We start from the raw sequence: 8,904 nt of genomic DNA, 5'->3' as shown, positions 1-8,904 counted from the left end.
AAAACAAAAATTAAAGAAAAGTATGAAGGGACCAATGAGGACAGTAAAGAAACCACCTAAATGGACATTCCATGGTTAGGGGGAAGGTTGTTTGCATTGTGGGAATGTGTGTGTGTGTGTGTGTGTGTGTGTGTGTGTGAGAGAGAGAGAGAGAGAGAGAGAGAGAGAGAGAGAGAGAGAGAGATAAGCCAGATGTTTCTGGACAAGTTTAAAAGCTGAGAGAAAAAGAAGCAGACTGGCTGTGGCCAATGCTTGATAACAGGATATGGAAAATCATGGTGGTGTAAGGAAGATGAGTAGCTGAGGGGAGGGAACCCCATGAACTGAAACAGCCAGTATGTTTAAGATGCAGGAGAGGGTAAGAAGAACCAGAAGGCTAGTGCAGACTTTGAAATTTATAACTAAATTTAAAATTTAGTGGGTCAATATAGTCCAAATATATGTGCATAAGGACAGGAGGAGTCTGGAGGATTTCGTGGGCTTTAATCTGCAGCCACAGCTATACCCAAAGAAAGTGGCCCTTTGGAAGGCAGAAACCCTCTTCACAGGTTCCCTGGGAAAGCTGACTGTAGGCTTTTATCTCTATGCTATCAATTATTCTATAATCCAGCCTGAGCTGAGCCAAGATGGTCATCCTCGGTCTCATCAGTGTGCCTGCCCTTTGTATGTGTTAGAAGTTTTTCCCTTTGGACCTAACATACATCTTTGGGTCAGTGAGTAAATGTAGAACATTGAGTGGCTAGCAGTTATTTCTCAAAGTTCTTTATTGAGTGTCAATCACACAGACCAAGAATTCCAGGTTCCTTTTGAGGAAGAAACCATAGCATGAGGAAGGAATTCTATTCTCACTAAGTCTATTTCTAGGCCTGTCTGTCTATAATGACTTCATTGGACAATAAACCAAAATTTTCCCCATTAAAGAACTGGTACTTACCTCTCAGGAAGTTATTGTCTCCTCTGAAAATGAAAATAATGGTAATAATAATAATAGTAATGATAATAATTTTGAAACTTTTCTAGAAGAAAGTGAATTTGGGATCCCCCCAGTTAAATGCAGTTTCCTATTTCAATTAACATAACTAAGATCCTCCTCCAAAGGCTGCCATGTCTTTCCCCACCTTTTCAATTAAAGGTCTGAGAGACCCTGGTCTTTGAGGAGGGGGAGATTTCTGAGCTTAGCTGTGATGAGTGGGCACACCCTGGGGTGGGAGTTGTTTAAAATGTTACCAGGCAATTCTGCACTCTCCTAGGCACAAATGTTGCACAAGAGTCAACCTTTAACTTTCTCCTTGCCTTCTGTATGTGGGTCAGACCCTGACACTTAGATCTGTCTACATGTTATTTGACATGGAAGCATTCTAAATATGTAGATGCCCACCAGCATTTCCTAGCACTAGATATGCCTAACAGAAAGCATAACCAAACTTCAGTAGTAATTCCATCTCCATTGTGAGGTTGAGAGTTTTCACATTGAACGCATCATCCTTGTGGTAGTTTGAATGAGAATGTTCCTCCATATACGTTTGAATACTTGTTCCCTTGGCTGTGGAGTTTCTCAGAAGGATTAGGAGGTGTGGAGTTGTCAGAGGAAAAGTGTTACTGGGGATGGGGTTTGAGGTTTCAAAAGCCCAGGCCATTCCCAGTTAGACCCCTACTCACAGATACTGATGCTCTCAGCTAATATGACAGCATCACCCCAGTCTGCCTGCTGCCATGCCTCTCCATGACAGCCATGGGCTCTAATCCCCTGAAACTGAGAGACCTAAACTATTTCTACTATAGTCTATTTCTACTATTAGTTGCTTTGATCATGGTGTCTCTTCAAAGCAATAGAAATTGATACTAAGGAGTGGGCTATTTCTATGACAGACCTGATCATGGTTTTTTGTGAAGGAACATGAAAGACTTTGAGACTTTGGCCTAGGAAAATACTGTCAGCAAGGCTTACTGGACAATTCTGATAAAAGCTTGGCAGACTGTAGTGGCGAGAACAATGTGGACTGTGGAGAACCAGCTGAAGAAGTTCCAGAGGGGAAGAATATTAGCAACCACACTAGCGATCATTCCTGAGCTATTCCATTATTTTCCTACATTCTTGCTAACATTTATTGTTCATTTGCTTGAATGTTTTATGTTAGCCACTTTTACCAGGATAAGATGGAATCTCGGATTACTTCCAATTCTTTTTTCTGATGGAGAAGGGTACTAAACACTGAAAATGTTTGTTGCCTACTTTTATGTTTTTCTTTTGGAAACTCAGTTAATTTCATGGGCTAACTTAATGGTTAGCATTATTTTTATTGTTTGAGTTCTTCATGTATTCTAGATATTAACCTTTTATCAGAAGAACAGCAAAGATATTTTTATATTCTGTAGTCTGTACTTTCACCCTGATAATAATTTCTTTTGTTATGAGGATTTTTAAATTATATGCATATATGCATCTTTCGTATATTTGCATCCTGACTCAGACTCTCTGCATTTCAGTGTCAGGCTCTGAGTTACAGCTGCTGAATCACTTTTGATTTATTTCTGTGCAAGAAGATGGACATGCATCTCATTTCATTATTTTGAGTTAGTATCAGTTTTTTGTCAATACAATTTACTGATAAGTTATATTTTGTCCAGTGTATATTTCTTACACCTCTGTTACAATTTAGGTGCACCTGGCTGTGTGTTTGCCTCTAGGTTCTCTATGGCAGTAGTGCTCAACCTTCCTAATGCTGAGACCCTTTAATATGGCTCCTCATGCTGTGGTGAGCCCTGACCATGAAATTATTTTTGTTGTTATTACTTTTTTTAGTCATAGAGGAAATACTTTTTTAATTAAAATATATTTTATATAGTATATTTGTATTACAGTTTCCCTACCCCTAGCACCTCCCATCCTCCCCATTTTCCCATCCACCCAAATGCACACCCATTCATTCATTCTTACATTAGAGTAAAAACAGTCATCTAAAATGAAGAGAGGGAGGAGGAGATGATGATGATGAATAAGGAGGAAGAGGAGGAGGAGGAGGGGGAGGAGGAGGACAGAAATAAAAACAAGCAAAGCTGACAGGGGTCTGACATAGCTGTCCCCTAAGAGGCTCTGCCAGAGCCCAACAAACACAGAGGGGGATGCTTGCAGCCAACCACCAGGCCGAGCACAGGGACCACAATGGAGGATCTAGAGAAAGGACTGCAGGAGCCAAAGGGGTCTGCAACCCTATAGAAAGAACAGCAACATCAACCAACCACACCCACCCCCAGAGCTAACAAGAACCAAACCACCAACCAAAGAGCACCTATGAATTATGCTGTTTCATAATTGTTATTTTGTTACTGATTTGAATCACAATATAAATATCTGTTTTCCAATGGTCTTAGGTGACTGCTATGAAAAAGGATCATTTGACTGCCAAAAGGGTCATGACACACAGGTTGAGCAACCACTGCTCTATTGTACTTTATTGATTTATATATTTGATTTTGTTTCATTATCTTTCTGTCTTTGTATCTATATATTCCCAGATTCAGTTCTGAAATACCTTATATACCCCATGTCCATGCACAAAAACAGCCCCCCATTCTCAGTATCCTTGGTGTGGTGTGACTATTGCTGTCATTGATGGTCCTACATTTACATTCTTTGATCACACAAATCCCATATATTGCATGAGACTTCATCCTTGCCGGTATTCATTGTGTGGATTTGTGCAAATATGTATATGTATCTGCTTCTATGATGTCATAAATCATATGGAATATTTACACTGTTCTAATTTGTCTCTGTGATGACCTATTTAACCATCTACAGACCCACCGAAGATTTAAAGTGTTTAAGGTAAAAAAGATAGAAACATTTCCATAGAGTATTGGAGAATAAAAATGAAGCTGAATTTGTCACAGATTCTGATCAAGAAACACAGAAAATCTGGGAGAAAACAGAAAATTAAGTGTCGACAACTCAGATGAAGAACTCCAGACTCCTTGTGAGAAAGGGAAGAGAGGACAACAGAGAAAGGAAATGGAGTATAGTTCTATCCACTATAAAATCTATTCTTTGCTCTCTCTGCCTAAAAGCTTTATTGGACAATAAACACGAATCATCTCCACGAAACTTGTTTTACCTCTCAGAATTTGGCTATCATTTTACCTATATAATCTACTGTGTAAAAGGAGAACATTATCACAAACATGTCTGTTACTGCCCGTGAGCATTGTGTACCTAGCAAGAATGACCATGATCCCTCTGTCTTTGAACATTAACCCTACATTTCTAGGACTGAGATCAACAGATCCTTTGAGAATCCCAATATTAGGACTCCAAAACCTTAGACTGACAAAGCACCAGTTCACTTGCTTGCTGCTTGAGGCATCCTCTCTGGCTTCAGGGAAGGACCATGCCTATGTTCGTTGCTTGTACAGCAATTGTTTCTTGTGGAAATAAGCCTTTTTGAAGTAGCTGTTTATTGGGAAAGCTTAGTCACTCTCATCTTGAAGCTTTCTTAGGCTGACTGCATCTGCCCTGTCGGGGTCCAGCCTCATCAGAGGATCAAAGTTCTCAACTGGAAGCAGGGATATCTGGAAGGCACATAATAAATATATACAGACTACTTTTTTGGGTACAAGCTGACAGGCAATTTTTCAAGGCTTAAAGGTTCTCTCTCTTCTCTTTCATTCTCTGCTCTCTCTCTCTCTCACTCGCTCATTTGCTGGCAACTTGAGTCTGCACACACTGCATTCTCCTGGGAACTCTGCTTTCTTCCTGTGATATTTTCTTTTCTTGAACTCTTACACTCATACACACCTCTGTGCATTCCGCTTACACTATCACAGACACTTCACACACATCTCACGCACACACCACATGCACTCTCCTTTCACTCACACACACACTCTCCATCCATGCCTCACATTCTCTCTCCACTCTTTACATTCTCTCTTCACTCACTCTTCACATATTCTTCTCCTGCTCTCTCTCTCTCTCTCATTCTTCATTCTCTCTCCACATTCATCTCACATACTCCTCACTGGCTCTCTACTCACACTCTACATGCTCACCCTTGCCTTTCTCTTGCCCAAGTCTTTCATTGATACTCCAAAAGCAGGTAGAAAAAAGCCATTATACAATCATTGCCAAATCAAATTCAAAAGAATAACCACGCCTCACAAAGACTCAAGAATTACAACTGTTCCCCAAAGTTTCAAGCTTCCCTATTCCCAGGCCTACAGCCAAAATAATAATAATTGCAAACTTATCATTATTTACACTTTAACTTATTATACTTCAGAGCTCAGAGCTCAGAGGCCAGCTACTTGCATTTTCTTGTGAAGCTCTAATGATAAATGACATGGGCAAAGCTGCCAGGCAGTGGCCAGAAAGAATCAAGTTAATCCATAACTCAATAGTTCTGCTAGCTTTCTGCCTCTGCACATTGCACACAGTGACTCTCCTAAGACTCCCAGGGTTTTGACTTAGTTTTACTAATATAAGATTTTACATATTCTATGCATGCTTATCCAGGAACTACTCTCAAATGTTATGTAAAACTTATTTCATAACTTCAATAGTTTTTTTTTTCTTTCTTGGGGTCCCAATGTTGGCTCTATTTAATTTTCTAATAATTTCTTCAAACTTTTTTGCATTAATCTGGAACTATCATTGTGCAGTTCTTACATTGTTTCCAAGATGAGAACACACAACATGCACCTGGGCCATTTGGACTGTGCTGTGCTGTGTGTGCTGTGTGTGCTGTGCTGTGTGTGCTGTGTGTGCTGTGCTGTGCTGTGTGTGCTGTGCTGTGTGTGCTGTCTGTGCTGTGCTGTGCTGTGCTGTGTGTGCTGCGCTGTGCTGTGTGTGCTGTGCTGTGTGTGCTGTGCTGTGCTGTGCTGTGTGTGCTGTGCTGTGTGTGCTGTGCTGTGCTGTGTGTGCTGTGCTGTGCTGTGCTGTGCTGTGCTGTGCTGTGCTGTGCTGTGCTGTGCTGTGCTGAGCTGAGCTGAGCTGTGCTGTGCTGTGCTGTGCTGTGCTGTGCTGTGCTGTGCTGTGCTGTGCTGTGCTGTGTCTCATGCCTCAATTTAATTGTTTAAGAATCATTACGTCAAGGAACATCTAGTTTCACAGAATTCAACAGAGCAGAAGGAGAAAGAAGTAAGAAAGTCATATATAATAGAATTATTATGCACACCAAGGTCAACTGAAAAGCATTCATGCACAAATGAAATCTATACAGCCTTTGTCCAGGGCCAAGGTTAGGAGAAATGGGAACAACTGTATTTTACAAAGAGCTGCTGCGAGTTACTGAGATGTCTTCATCCTGGCCTACTGCAGGCAGTCCCTTATTTCAGATGGCAGGTCCCCTGGAGGGATGTGTCTCCTGCTTCTTAGGGTCCCAAACACCATCCTTTTCTACCAGGAGCTGCCACAGGCTTCTGAGATATCTCCATCCTGGCCTACTGCAGGCAGTCCCTGCTATTGTATGCTGTCCCCAGCACTGCCCAATCTAGACATATAGCTTATAAATATAATTGGATTTTGTGTGTTTTTTTATACAGGCTTATTGGCATTGGAAATTACTGCAACATTGCTCTAACATTAATTCTTTCTGCAAATAAAATTGTACCAGTCTCTACTGGATAGACAATATAAGTATTGATGGCGGTCAAATGTCAAAGAGTAAGCCTATGACCTTTAACTCCAATGTTGATACTCTCTGTGCATATACATTTCATTTGCCTGCCTTTTCTAGACATATAAGTTTATAGAATATGGGAAGGGAGAAGAGGGGAAGGAAGGGTAATAAAACAATAAATAGTAAATAAAGCAAAAGAGAGAGTTAAACCCATTCCACTTACCCTGGTGCTTAATCTTTAAGGTGATTCACTAATTATAGGAATTCACAATGAAATTTCTCACCCAGTCTGTAAGGAACTCCTTGTAAATCCAAAACCTTGAGTATCTAAGCAAAATACAGAATGCTTTTGCACCTAAGCTATTCTACTTAGCCCACCATTACTAACATTTCCCTGGTCTCTGGAAAATTAAAGTCCCTTCTTTCATATCCTTTCTGTTCTTTGCACATCAGCATGCTGTGCATTCTTTGTGAAATGTTTTCTTCACCTTATTGTACTTGGCAGCCTCTTACTTACCATTAAACTCAAACTTTCCATATCCTTTATTGAGAGAGAATAGTATATTATATATGAAATGAGGGTGCATGTGGTTTTTCATATTGGTTTTTAATCTATAGCATCTCATTAAATACTTCAGTCAAGACAGATCTGCCATATGGTGGGGTCAGGGTCAGAGAAGGTTTTCTTCAAGGAAGCCATGTACAAAAGAAAGGAGAGAGTGTTCTTTGTATTGAATAAAGATTATGCTTCTTCCTTAATTACCTCTTTTCCTTTTTATGGCATACGTGCGAATGATTGTCAGTTTCATCATTTGTAATCAGAGGCTGAAACAGATGCTGAAGGTGTATGTGTGTCTTATATAACAACTTGCAATATGTTCTCAAAGGACTGCTTACCTCTCACATTCTATAAACTCAGCACAAGACAGTTTACTCTGAAAAGCATTTGAGGTAAGTTAAGCCCAATTTGTGCAACTTTTGTTAGAGATCACATTTCACAAAGTTATTGTAGGGCTTTCTGTGTCAACTTGGTTGTGTGCATTTTGTTCTAATGTCTTTGATTAACAAGATTTCTTTCCTTGCTTCTGTGATTTAAAGTGCTCTTACCGCTATCTGCTCTCGAAAATTTTGTACCAATGTGTGCCAATCACTGCTGAGACTATTCTAAAAGCAAAATTAGTAGGAAAGAGGAAAAAGAATGTTAATAGGTTGCAATATCAAGGGTTAGTGGTAAAATTCTAGGTCTGTTAATCATGATCTGAATCTAGATGTGTACAATCAAAAACCTGTGATCCAGGTTCCTCTGTCCACTACAAATTTTTGCAGAGAGAATAGTATATTATATATGAAATGAGGATGTATGTGGTTTTTATATTGGATTTTAATCTATAGCATCTCATTAAATACTTCAATGGGCATCAAGACAACTCTGCCATATGGTGGGGTCAGGGACAGAGAAGGTTTTCTTCAAGGAAGCCATGTACAAAAGAAAAGAGAGAGTGTTCTTGCAAGTATATTAATAGCAAATAAGCATATTTTCTGCATAAAATCCAGAATCATAGACTAAATTAAGCTCCCACGGGATTCTTTACCCCGATTTTAGTTCTGATGCTACTTACTGTATCTGTTTTAATTGAGCTTTTGGAAGTTGTACTTTCCCCAAGTCCATCTAGATTAAATGATGTGCCTATAGGCAAAGACTTGCTTATCCTTAGGCTGGGGCTTTATATTAAAATGAAAGAGATAGAGGGAATGGCTAATCAATTACTGGTCCACCCTTGTGACCTATCCCATGGGCAAGAACCAATACATGACACAACTAATGATACTCTGTTATGCTTGCAGACAGGGAGCCTAACCAACTGTCTTCTGAGAGGCTCCACCCAGCATCTGACTGGAACAGATGCAGAGACTGCAGTCAGATACTAGACAGAGCTGGGGAAAGTTGGGGGAAGGATTGGGGCCCTGGGTGAGATAGGAACTCCACAAGAAGACCAAGAGAGTCAACTAACCTGGACCCTTGGAGGCTCCCAGAGAATGAAACACCAACCAGAGAGCATACATGGGCCAGACACACACAGAGCAATCATGGGCCAGAAACACACACACACACACACACACACACACACACAACTAATATCTATCAAACACATAACTAGATTTTCAGTTTATTTCTTCAATTCTATATGTCTTTGGGCTATAAGCTATATATCGTATGCTTTGTGCAGTTTTTGTCTTAGTAAACTTGACTGACTTCTTTTTTTTAAAATAGATATCTTGATTCTTT

The sequence above is a fragment of the Mus musculus genome, chromosome 8 (genome assembly GCF_000001635.26).
Source record: "Mus musculus strain C57BL/6J chromosome 8, GRCm38.p6 C57BL/6J".
NCBI classification, from domain to species: domain Eukaryota; kingdom Metazoa; phylum Chordata; class Mammalia; order Rodentia; family Muridae; genus Mus; species Mus musculus.
The sequence above is the reverse complement of the archived record's forward strand: the minus strand, read 5'-3'. Positions refer to the sequence as shown.